Below are 13,348 nucleotides of genomic sequence, written 5' to 3'. Positions count from 1 at the left end.
AAAAACTAGATAAACAATTTATGAGCGGCAAAAGCAAGTTAGAAAAATTATTGAGGGGTGGGAGATGGTCTTACGGTCACGCAGCTCCGGTCGGCAGTCACAGTATCAAACGAACACACAGGCTTATTAATACCGGAGTATTAGTGACGGTGAAGAAAAAAGTTTTTGGAGAGAGGACGTCAAGGGGCGGGATCTCCAAATCACGTCACTTGCCATTGGAGTGTAAGGTCCGTGATTGACGTGGCGAACCGGGACGTGCAGCCAAGTCCGATGTAAACAAACACTGCAAAACTAGCAACGCCGTTCGGTAGCAGAAAACGGAGACTTGGAGATGAGAAAAAATTCCAAACCAAGAGGCAGTAGAGTGGTACAATCCTCAGAGTGTAGGGGAAAAACGAATCACGTTTTACACAGGTGTAGAACCGGTCTGCACTGTTACGTTATGTGAAAAAATAGCTGCCGCAGAAGAACGACCTGCTGCGGTGACGTCACTGAGAGGAAATCCCAGGGAAGCCCCTGCGCGTCCGTGATCACTACAACAGGGTGTAGGTACAGGCGAAAAAATTATGTTGAGCAGCAATAAGGGACTGGACTACACATTAGCAGTAAACAGTAAAATAATATTATCCCTATTAATATAATATATTATAATCCCTTAGAATAAAAGGCAAAACCAGAACATTCCAAGGCAAAAATAGGACTCCAAAATAATCCAATGATGGGCAAAATATCCACAAAACAGTGACAAAAACGTGATAAAAACAGCTCTCAGACTAAGAATCACCCTAAAGGTCACGACCAACATAATCCAGAGGCCCAGAGCCAGCCGTCTCACAGAGAAACCATGTCACACAAGCACATCCCTACTCTGGACAACAACACAACCCAGACCACCAGAGTCCGCAAAGTGGCCGAGGTCACATCCGATATTCCCCAATCATCAATGCAGACCATAGTGCCTAATCCATGCCCTGACCGATGACAGCCGGTAGGCAAGACACCAGGATCACATCCGATATACCTGATGTCAACAGCCACCCCAGGCAGTCACCCAAGGCCAAAACCCCATGACAGGGCCCAAGACCAAGATCACCGCTGAGGGTAAAACGCCCCGCAGTGAGTCCAGGTGGTCCAGAGATTATGGTATTAGCCAGCGAACAAGATACTCATCAAGACACCGGCCTAGGCCTCAATGGACAGAACGGTCTTGGTTCTTAGAGTAGAGAGTAGGCCTAAATCCATATGTGTGTGAAAAAATGTGGTCCAGTCTATATGGTGGTCTCCAGCGTAATCCCTCCAGGAAGATGACCATAAAAGGTGGTGTGTATACACAAAGTAGGCGTCAAGGCGCCACTCCACAGGTAACCTAATGGCATAGCCACAGGTAAAACCATCTCCGTGGGTAGATGTCACCTGGTCACAACCTCCGTAGTTGTACAGGGATGTGTATTTGGAGAGAACAGGCCGTAGCATCCACTGTCTCTTGGTCTTCAGTGTAATCCCTCCAGGAAGATGACCACATAGAGTGGTGTGTATACACAAAGTAGGCGCCAGGGCGCCTCTCCACAGGTAACCTACTGGCACAGCCACAGGTAAAACCACCTCTGTGGGTAGATGTCACCTGGTCACAACTTCTGCAGTTGTACAGGGATGTGTATTGTGAGAGTACAGGGCGTGGCATCCACTTCATTCTTCTCCACATGTGGTGAGGGGGGTAACCCGGTGGGGGCTCCATCATCACGTGTGGGAGTGAGGGAACGTACAAAAGGAACATCCCTAGGTGGCCAACACACGGTGATAGCCCCTGGTACCGATCCAGGCCTCAGTGTCCTTGGATGTGAATCCAAATGAGAGGAAAAATTGGAAATACGTAGGCTGTTAGATGTGAATAAACTCTGAGTAGTGGCTTCCGCATGCTAGGTTAACTTACTGCTGTAGAGCCATGTCCTCTGACTATGCCATTGGGCGTCAGGTAGCTCCTGGTGGGGGACTGGCCGAGGAGGCCAGCAGAACCAGGAGCCGAGCGTCATGCAACACAATCTAGGTCCATTCATGGTAGTAGAGGTCAGGGTAGGGGGCTGCTGGTAGGTGAACCAGCTGAAGGCTAAAATCCAACGGCGAAGGAAGTACAGCTAACAGATGGCCACTAACCGTGGCAGGCTAAGTAGGGGAGTCTACCATTCCATGGACAGTCTGATGGGGGCCACCCTGGTCCCATACTAAATCCACACCCCCTAAGCGGTCCCCCCACTGTGCAAGCTGGTAGGGCCAATTAGTCGATACCCCAGCGAACACATCCACGGTCTTCTAGGTGAGAATGTTGTGAATGCAGGGGACATTAGGGACAGTTTGTAACGTGGACCCAGATCCGGAGTAGAAGTCCAGACGCGCGTACGCGATCAATGGAGGCAATTAAATCCAAAACAAGAATATTGTTTCTTCCCGCAGCGGGCTCCACATCAGATTTGTTTGTGTCTAATAGGCGATACGATCCAAGTCAGGTAGAGAATGGGGGGTCCCAGCCAGAGCACCTAAGTGTATCCAGGGGAGGCGGACCCTGATAGAGGTGACGATGGCCAGGTACTCAAAAAACCAAACCGAACACAGGGAGGGGGATCACACTCCATGATGTGAGAGAGCCCCAAGTCCCAACTAGTGTGTGGGTCCCCACAAAACCTGGTTACAGGGAGGGACACCGGAGAGACGGAGATGATAGGCCTGGGGTCGAAGGTAACTGACTAGAGTGCCCACCAGGAATGGAGCGTCCCTCTGAAGGGGGGCTCGGCTAACCTAGGGGCTCATATTAGTAGGAATCAGGTATAGAAGCCTCAAAACCGTGAGCTAAGTGCTAAGCTAATTCAAAATAGCTAGAATTCTAACATAGGATCAGGCTAGGCTAACAACGCTAGGTAGGGCTAAGATAGCAAAGACAATCCAGTCGGTATAGAACGCGTGGAAAATGCAAATCGGCGAAAAACTGAGAGGCTAAGCTAACAATGCTAAGCTAGGCTAAGCTAACAAAATGGCCTAGATGGGTAAAAAACCGTGTGGAACATGTCTACCATGCCAATTAACGTGCTAGGTAGAAGCTAACAATGCTAAGCTAAGCTAAGCTACCAAAAATGTCTGAGTTAGAAAAAAACGTGTGGGTCATATTAAACCTGCCGAATGCCACGTCGGGCTAGGCTAATGATGCTAAGCTAAGCTAAAAAATGCTAAACTAAGCCAGGTAGACCCGAGACGCGATGTCCTAGTATATAACCTGAGTTCCTTGTGAAAAAAGTGGATGCCCGCCCGGTGGGTCCCTAGTCACACCGCGAGAATCAGGAGAAGCGAGATACATGGCTGTGAGTTGTCACATGCGGGTAAATCATATAAAACCAGTCCCCTCGCCACATCAACCCACTGAACGGCCGGTATCATCTCCAAAAATTGTCCAAACGGAAGTCTCAGCACATCTAGTTCCATGTCTCTGACTAGGAGATCCGCCTTGCACAAATCAGGGGGGCATATCCCAGTGCCCGGCTAGGAAGTGTTGCATGAAGGGGCACGCTAGTGGAGGGAGACGGTGCGAACAAGTCAGTGGTTCCAATCTAACAAGCGGGTAAATTGTTGACATTCTGATGTGGATTCAGATCACAGCCTTGTATGCTCCGGCGTGTTAGGTTTTATGTCTGAAAATCCCCCGAGCCCAGTAGTTCAGTACTTCGACCCACTTAGGCTCAGGACTGAGGCACTCGCTATGCCAATGCTGAGTCATCCACCACATCCGAACAGGGGCTAGGCCCCTCCAGGAACCCCGAAGGGAACCCAGGCCGGGTGCCCCTGAAATGCTCGCCACAAGGTGAGTGAGGAACACTCAGAGGGATAATAACACACAAACATACAACAAGAAACAATGCATAATCTATGAGTATAGGTCGAGCACATGGATAGCCGTCTCCGAATCCACTTGACATGTTCTGGTAGCAGGGTTAATGCGGAAGCGTGCTCAGAGTCAGAAAAGCCCCTCGGCGCGGATTCAAAAGTACCGCAGCCAAAAGTTGTGATGAGAATAAAATGTAAAAACCGAAGGTCTCTCCTAGTTCTTTGATTGGCAGGGAGGGTCTTTGATGACAGGTGCAAAGTCAATAGATGGCTAAAATAATGAGTCTCCTCTTCTGTCTTCCATAACCCGAGTGTTGGTTATCATTAGTCAAATGGATTCCCATCAGAGTCCCGACCCAGAGGGGGTCGTGGTTAACATCATCAGAGTGTTAAAGGATTGTGAGTATTCTTCATAATCGTTATAGCTGATCCCAGGGTCCTTGATTTCAGGGGGTCAAGGTAAACACCATTGGGAATATGATACGAGTTGATACGGGGGGGAGGCGACAGTTATGTTAAGGCGTCAACTCTCACTGGTAGGGATTAGAATAGATGACTCAGTGAGGTCGCCCAGGGACTGGAGCTAAATCCATCAGGGGGAAGTGACGATTATGTTCAGGCGTGAACCCTCACCGGTTGGGGTTAGGGTTAGGGTTAGGTTTGGGTTAGGGTAGGGTTAAAAGAAAAACTGGGTGGTCCTAGGGTTAGGGTTAGGTTTGTGAAGAAGTCTTAGCCCAATCTAGGGCTAGAGTTGCACTGGCACAAGTCTTATGTTTTAATTTAATGGTTTTATAATCCCCAGGTAAAAAGGTGAAGAGGAGGATTTATATTCCCATCAAGGTAGGTATCCTAGTAGGTAAGTATCCCAGGTAAGTAAACAACTCAATACCCTATACTTTAGATCTGTGTTGATCTTTTTTATTTTGTTGTCCTACAGGAACCCTTCTGCCCCCCACTGGTCATCCCAGGTAAGTATCACAGGTAAGTAGGTATGTGCATATATACACTCTTTTCTGAATCCTGGAATTGTTAAATAACTTTTTTTCTCTTTCCCCAGGAATCCCTCACCTCCCACCCGGAAGACAGCAGGGGGTATGCAACCTTTAGATGTTTATATTAATAAATCACTGATCCATAATCTTAGCATTCTCTCTGCGGTTTTAGTGGTCCAGAGAACTGGATCCCGTCCCGTTACCTGGAATTGGAGTTCATCCATCTCAGGTAACTTTTGAAAAGGAGATTTACTAAAAATATAAAAGTTAAAAGCGTTAAATAATTTTTGCTGGTCCTTAGCCAACCTGTCCGAGAAATTAATGAATGGCACGTAGATAACAGCTCTGGGAAATTGTTTTTGGCAGGTTTTCCCAAGCTGCTGCAGTTGCTTCACGGTGGTCATGGGTTTCTGTCTGTCGAGACAGTTGACCATCCCCACTGACAGGATGACATGCTCTGTGTTAGAGTTTGGTGTCAATTTCTCTAGCACCCCCCTTAAATGATGGCAGTTCGCCCCTGGGAAACTGTCAACTTGGATAAGATCATCCTTAAAAGTAGGGATAGCCGAGAGATTATTGTCACCCACTACCACTATGGGTTTCACTACGTCTAACTGCCAATCTTGTATTTTCCTCCAACAGGTCGGATGGATAACGGGCTCCTCTCGATGGAGGACCTTTGGCTGTGACTGGCTGAGGGCGTGACGGTAAGTAGGTTCCAGGGGGAGGGGGGAGGGGGGAGGGTTGGGGTGAGGTATAGGAGAGGGAGGGTTGGGGTTAGGATGAGGGATCAGGGAGGGGTTAAGTCCCCCTTCCACCATGGGGTTTGGGGAAGGGGGAGGATTAGATATGGGGAAGGGAGGGTTGGGGTTAGGATTCAGGGTCAAGGTGGGGTTAGGGCCCCTTGTACCCACCATAGTGTCACTCAACCGCGTCAACAGCACTTTGGGAGGGAAACTGGTCTCCACTGTTGGGGGTGGGCTGGCAATAGTCGGGCTAATTGCCACCTCACTGCCACTACTGGGGGCAACTTGGACCCTCTCCCTCACAATTTCAGAGACCCCAGGTGTAAAGTTCAGGGCCTCTTTAAAGGTAAGTAAGGTAGTTCCAACTGTGTTTAGCCCATGTGACTGTTTGATGTTTTTTGTTTCCCCCACAGGAGATGTTCCAGAGACCTCTGGGGTTTCCCTCATCCCTACCAAAGGTAAGTATCCATCTCCCTGGGTGACCACACTGGTATGGGAGTCCTCCTGTATTGGAGTTAGGACCCCCATATCCATGGATGCCGGCAATGGTGGGAAGTCCTCCGGACTCATCGGCCGGAGGGCTTGAGGAGATGGTTTTTCTCCTGGAGAGGTGAGTAATTCCCGCAATGTTTTCACTGATGTTGTTGTGAATTTGCGTTTGTATCTCAACCTTCCCCAGCCCACCGCCACTCGAAAAGCCTCCTCATCCATCCCAGGTAAGTCACCCAGTAAAAAGACCAACATATTATCATAATGACACTTTAAAATTTCCAAGTTCCCCTCTAACCATGTGTTGGTGTTGATTTTCACCTTACTGGTGGTTTCAAACGAGGGGGACGCAGGTTTAATAAAAGTTGTTAATTTATTAACCTGCCTCTGCATCCCTTTTGGACAGGATCCCTTGGAGATGGAATCATCCAGGATCTCTGTGTGATGCAGAGCTTGGAGAAGTTTAAAATAAATTTTGGCCAGTGGGACATTCAGGTATTTGGGTCGGTTTCTCCCGTTTCTGTAGGTCCCACTTCCATGCTCCTTATAAAAAGTAAAACCGCTAAAAATGCTAAAAGTATTTCTAAAATGTCTCAATAAAATTGTTCAGACATCAATAAAATGCATCTATTGCCTATGGTATTTTCCTGTTTAGTCCTTTTATTGCACATAGAATATTGGCCTTTAGAAAAGCCTGTCTAAAAAGAGCCCTTACTGCAAGGGTTGTCTTTTTTTGCCCCAATGACACCTGTGCAGGGTGAAGATGGCCCCTTCCTTGGTCAGTCCCTATAGAACAGCACACTGTGCTTTTTGAAAAAGAGGTTCCAAACCAGGAATAAGGTAAGTGCACCACACACTCACACACACACACACTCACCCCACACAAAGAGGGAACTGAGCCAACCAGGGTTCTCTCCCCTGCTCATAAAGTGCCAAGTGCAAAAATGTGCAACTGTTTGTTTAAAACAAAGGACTAAAAAAAGTTCAAAGATGGACTGGGTCCACTCTGAATAAAACCATAGATTAAAATGCACTCTAAAAGTTTTTGCCCCCCATAAAAGAATAAAAGAGTAAAAGAATAAAAGAAGGAGCTCCTAACGTTTCACCTTCATAAGGCTTCCTCAGAGGAGAACTGAGTTGAATGAGGCAGACAGGAAGTTAAGTAGTGGAGGAGGGGAGGGGGCTTGGCCACTTCCTGTGGTTTCCGATTGGCCAATCTGCCATACCCCTCTCACACCCTCCTGTGTTCAATTAAGCCTTAATTAGGCCCAACACTTTCTTTGTAAGAGTTACCAATTACTTAATTCCTATCTAAAACCTCAAAAAAGAGAGAGCAAGGGGGAATTTAAAATTATTTTCCAAAAAATAAAAACACTAGACTAGGCTCTGGCTGGGTTAGGTTTGTGAAGAAGTCTTAGCCCAATCTAGGGCTAGAGTTGCACTGGCACAAGTCTTATGTTTTAATTTAATGGTTTTATAATCCCCAGGTAAAAAGGTGAAGAGGAGGATTTATATTCCCATCAAGGTAGGTATCCTAGTAGGTAAGTATCCCAGGTAAGTAAACAACTCAATACCCTATACTTTAGATCTGTGTTGATCTTTTTTATTTTGTTGTCCTACAGGAACCCTTCTGCCCCCCACTGGTCATCCCAGGTAAGTATCACAGGTAAGTAGGTATGTGCATATATACACTCTTTTCTGAATCCTGGAATTGTTAAATAACTTTTTTTCTCTTTCCCCAGGAATCCCTCACCTCCCACCCGGAAGACAGCAGGGGGTATGCAACCTTTAGATGTTTATATTAATAAATCACTGATCCATAATCTTAGCATTCTCTCTGCGGTTTTAGTGGTCCAGAGAACTGGATCCCGTCCCGTTACCTGGAATTGGAGTTCATCCATCTCAGGTAACTTTTGAAAAGGAGATTTACTAAAAATATAAAAGTTAAAAGCGTTAAATAATTTTTGCTGGTCCTTAGCCAACCTGTCCGAGAAATTAATGAATGGCACGTAGATAACAGCTCTGGGAAATTGTTTTTGGCAGGTTTTCCCAAGCTGCTGCAGTTGCTTCACGGTGGTCATGGGTTTCTGTCTGTCGAGACAGTTGACCATCCCCACTGACAGGATGACATGCTCTGTGTTAGAGTTTGGTGTCAATTTCTCTAGCACCCCCCTTAAATGATGGCAGTTCGCCCCTGGGAAACTGTCAACTTGGATAAGATCATCCTTAAAAGTAGGGATAGCCGAGAGATTATTGTCACCCACTACCACTATGGGTTTCACTACGTCTAACTGCCAATCTTGTATTTTCCTCCAACAGGTCGGATGGATAACGGGCTCCTCTCGATGGAGGACCTTTGGCTGTGACTGGCTGAGGGCGTGACGGTAAGTAGGTTCCAGGGGGAGGGGGGAGGGGGGAGGGTTGGGGTGAGGTATAGGAGAGGGAGGGTTGGGGTTAGGATGAGGGATCAGGGAGGGGTTAAGTCCCCCTTCCACCATGGGGTTTGGGGAAGGGGGAGGATTAGATATGGGGAAGGGAGGGTTGGGGTTAGGATTCAGGGTCAAGGTGGGGTTAGGGCCCCTTGTACCCACCATAGTGTCACTCAACCGCGTCAACAGCACTTTGGGAGGGAAACTGGTCTCCACTGTTGGGGGTGGGCTGGCAATAGTCGGGCTAGGGTTAGGGTTAGGGTTAGGTTTGTGAAAAGGTCTCAGCCCAATGTTGGACTGGAGTTGCACTGGCACAAGTCCTGTGTTTCTATTCAAAGATTTTTTGTCCCCAGAAAAGAAGGTGAAGAGGAGGATTATTATATTCCCATCAAGGTAGGTATTCTAGTAGGTAAGTATCTAGGGTAAGTAAACAACTAAAATACCCCATACTTTGGATCTGTGTTGATCTTTTTTTCTTTTTTTGTCCTACAGGAACCCTTCTGCCCCCCACTGGTCATCACAGGTAAGTATCAAAGGTAAGTAGGTATGTGCATATATATACACTCTTTTCTGATTCCTGGTATTGTTAAAATAACTTTTTTTCTCTTTCCCCAGGAATCCCTCACCTCCCACCCGGAAGACAGCAGAGGGTATGCAACCTTTGGATGTTCATATTAATAAATCACTAATCCATAATTTTAGTATTCTTTCAGCGGTTTCCGTGGTCCAGAGAACTGGATCCCGTCCCGTCACCTGGAATTGGAGTTTATCCATCTCAGGTAACGTTTGAAAAGGAGATTTATTATCAATATAAAAGTTAAAAGCGTCAAATAATTTATGCTGGTCTTTAGCCAACCTGTCTGAGAAATTAATGAATGGCACGTAGATAACAGCCTTGGGAAATTGTTTTTGACAAGTTTTCCAAAGCTGCTGCAGTTGCTTCACGGTGGTCGTGGGTTTGGGTTAGGGTTAGGGTTAGGGTTAGGTTTGGGTTAGGGTAGGGTTAAAAGAAAAACTGGGTGGTCTTCAGGAGCACGGGCCTATTACTTCTGTGTTTTAAAATATAACAAAAGAAAGGAAAGCAGAAATACCAAAAAAAACGTGTTTGTGAAATAATGTGTGTGTTTTTTCTTTTGCAGGTGCTGTGTGGTGGTGGTGACTGAGTGGATGGTGCTGAGGATTGGAGGACCAAGGTAGGTGTTGTTGAATTTGTTCTATCGTGTGTAGGTCTATGTGCCAGTATGTAAGTGTGTGCGTGTGTATGGATGCATAGCCAGGTAAGTTATGTGTGTGTATATTTTATTTTTGGTGATGTATGCGTAAGAATATGTATGAGTGTGTACATGTATATGTTCCAAAGTGTTGTGAAGTAATGTGTTTGTTCTTTTGCAGATGCTGTGTGGCGATGGATGAGTGGATGGTGCTGATCAAGGTGAGTGTTATTGAAGGTGTAATTCATTCATTAAGTGAAGCAGATCTTGTATGAGATGAAGAGTGTTATGTTTTTTCATTCAGTCCCAGGGGTGTAATTGTGTTTAACTGTGTGATCCATTTTCTTTCGGCGTGTTTCCGCTGTCCACTGGACCACCCGGACCCCGACTCCACACCAGATATGATGAGGTGAGTGACGGGGTGCTCCTGGAAGTGTGTGACGAGTGTTGTTTGTAGATGTGCCCGTGAAATGTTGTACAGATGTTGTTTGAGTCTAGTGTCTATTGAAGAGCCGGTTTCTCCTATATAATGTTTGTGGCAGAGGGTGCAGGTGATGATGTATACGACGTTGGAGGTTTGTAAGGTGAGGTTGTCCGGGACTGGAGCTGATGTGTGACTGTGAGGGTTTGTAATGAATTTTCTGTATTTATAATGAAGTGTATGAGGTTTGGCTGCTGGAGAGGGCATAGTGCTGAATTTGGTGTGTATGAGTATGTTTTTTAAACTTTTATTTTTTCTGTATGCGGAAATGATCCTGTAGGGTTTTAGTGCGGGGTATGTGCGTTGGGCCGTGGTGAAGTTATGTTTGAATGCATGTTGTAGGGGTCGAGTTTTATGTGAAAATGTGGTGACTAAGGGAATGATTATTAATGGGTCCGTAACGGTGTCTGAGGTGAACGGTGTGCCGGTATTGGTTGTGGGTGGTGGGGCCGGGGGGGTGAAACCAGAATCCTGAGTATTGTTGAAATCAGGATCGGGAGGTATGGTGGGGTTAAGGGGCGGGTCAACATCCAGTGGGGGACCAGGAAGGGTATTAACGGTAGGGTGGGGATGGGGAGGCAGGGTGGGATTAAAGGGTGGGTTGGGAAGGGTGGTGGGATTAAAGGGTGGGTCAACACCCAGTGGGGAACTAGGAAGGGGATTAAAGGTAGGGTGGGTATGGGAAGGGAAGGTGGGGTTAAAGGGCGGGTCGGGAAGGATAGTGGGGTTAAAGGGCGGGTCAGCACACAGTGGGGAACTAGGCAGGGGATTAAAGGTAGGGTGGGGGTGGGAAGGTAGGGTGGGTTTAAAGGGTGGGTTAGGAAGGATGGTGGGATTAAAGGGTGGGTCAACACCCAGTGTGGGACTAGGGAGGGGATTAAAGGTAGGGTGGGAATGGGAAGGCAGGGTGGGGTTAAAGGGCGGGTTGGAGGGACTTTTAAAGGGAGGGTTGGGTTTAGGCCTCGGGTTTGAGGGGTTGGGTTTGGGGTTTAGGCCTGGACTGGGTTTAGTCCTAGGGTTAAGGGGAGGGGTGGGGTTACAGGGTAGGTTGGGGTTGGGTATGGGGTCGGAGGGACTTTTAAAGCGAGGCTTGGGTTTAGGCCTAGGGTTAAAGGGAGGGGTGGGGTTACAGGGAGGGTTGGGGTTGGGTATGGGGTCCGAGGGGTTGGGGTTAGGATGAGGGACCAGGTTGGGTGTAGCTCTTGGGGCAGGCAGAGAGGGGTTAAAGGGAAGGTTGAGTTGGGGTTTAAGACGGCGGATGGAATTGAATATGGGGTAGAGACGGGGTGTTGGATGGAGTCCCGCAGCAAGGTCCCGGGAAGGTTCAGGGCTAGGAGGGGGGTTGGGGGAGGATGCAGGATACGGACCCGGTGTAGGGTAAGGGGAGGGATTCGGAGGGGATGGGGAAAGGAGGGAGAGGGACCGTGCTGCGGGTTGTGTATGTACTGATGCTTGTGTTTGGAGTGCAGGAATTGTGTGTAATGTGTGTGTCGTGTGTGTATTGGTTGTGTATGTGTCTTTGTTTGGTGCGGTGTGTGTATGTGTGGGCTGAGTGGGAGAGAGGGCTGCCAAAGTGTCGTTCTTGATTGTGCGCAGAAACCGTTTGGAATATCCCCTCTGTCTGAGTGCGTGAAATAGTGTTGAGATGGCTATGTGTAAATCTTCTTTGTGAGAAGATATTCTATGAAACCGGATTATTTGTGATTTGACTATACCTTTAAATGTGTGTTTGGGATGGTAACTGTGTTTGTGTAATAGGGCGTGTGTGTCTGTAGGTTTAAAGTATACTCGTGTCTGTAATGTCTTATGTGTTGTATTTATTGGGTGGGAATATACTGTGGTGTCCAAAAAGTGAATTTGCTGTGGGTCAATTATGTATTTTACTGTTATTGACGGGTGATGTGAGTTGAGTATGTGTATGAATTCCGTGAAATGTTTGATGTCGTGTGGCCATGCTCCTATGATGTCATCTAAAAATCTGTAGTAAAATGATGGTTGTAGTGGACACTTTGACAGCGCTTCTCTCTCCCACTCAGCCATGTATATGTTTGCATAGGCGGGTGCGAACTTCTTGCCCATAGCTGTTCCCGATACCTGTAGGTAATGTTTATTGTTAAATAAAAAATCATTGCTGTCTAAACTAATTTGGAGTAATTGTAGAATGTCCTGATCCGGTCTATTGGGGTCTGGGTGTTTTTGAAATAATGACTTGACAGCCTGCACACCCATTGTGGTGTTAATGTTGGTGTACAGGCTGTCAACGTCAATGGTGAAGATATGTGTGTGGGCGGGAACAGCTATGGGCTTGAGCTTTTCTAAGAAGTGGTAGGTGTCTTTGAGGTAACTAGGGTGGCGGGTGGATAGGGGGTTGATGTAGTGGTCAATGTATTCCGATATGTTATATGATTCGCTGTTGCAGTCTGAGACTATGGGCCTACCAGGAGGAACTTCAAAGGGAATGGTCCAGGTGTCCGGTTCCTTATGGATCTTTGGAAGTAAGTAAAATAGTCTCTGTCGTGGTGTGTCTGGTCCGTATAAGTAGTCCCGTTGTTTGGCTGTAATGTATTGTCTGCTGTAAAGTGATTTGATGATAGTCCTGAGTTTAACCTGTGTCTGTGGTTGTATGCTATCCGGTATGATCTTGTAATGTCTGTTGTTGTTTAATTGCCTGTTTGCTTCAAAGATGTACTGATGGTTATCTAAAATGACTATCTTGGATCCTTTGTCCGCTGGTTTGATGACTATGTGTGTGTTGTTTTTAAGTGTTTGTAGTGATTCTCGGAGTGTGGTCGTGAGGTTGTCTTGTCTGTCCGTCTGTGTGTTGTTGTAGTCCCGTAGTGTCCTTCTGTCTGTCTTAATAAGGTGTCTGATATGGTGATCCACCTGGGAGAGTTTGGGCTCCCAGGTGGAGGGATTGATAAATGGCAGGTGAGTGTCATTGTCCGTGAAGTCAAAGTAGTCCAAAATCTTCAGTCGTCTGTGGTATTTGTGAATGTCCCTTTGAAGTTCCTCCTGGTCAAAAGTGGTGGGGCGGGGAACGAAGGTGAGGCCTCTCTCCAGCAGTGCTATCTGTGTTTGTGACGGATGAAATGTTTTGGATAGATTCAGTATGTTAGAGTTGGGTGGTAGTGGT

This window comes from Osmerus mordax, chromosome 21 (assembly GCF_038355195.1).
Source record: "Osmerus mordax isolate fOsmMor3 chromosome 21, fOsmMor3.pri, whole genome shotgun sequence".
NCBI classification, from domain to species: domain Eukaryota; kingdom Metazoa; phylum Chordata; class Actinopteri; order Osmeriformes; family Osmeridae; genus Osmerus; species Osmerus mordax.
The sequence above is the reverse complement of the archived record's forward strand: the minus strand, read 5'-3'. Positions refer to the sequence as shown.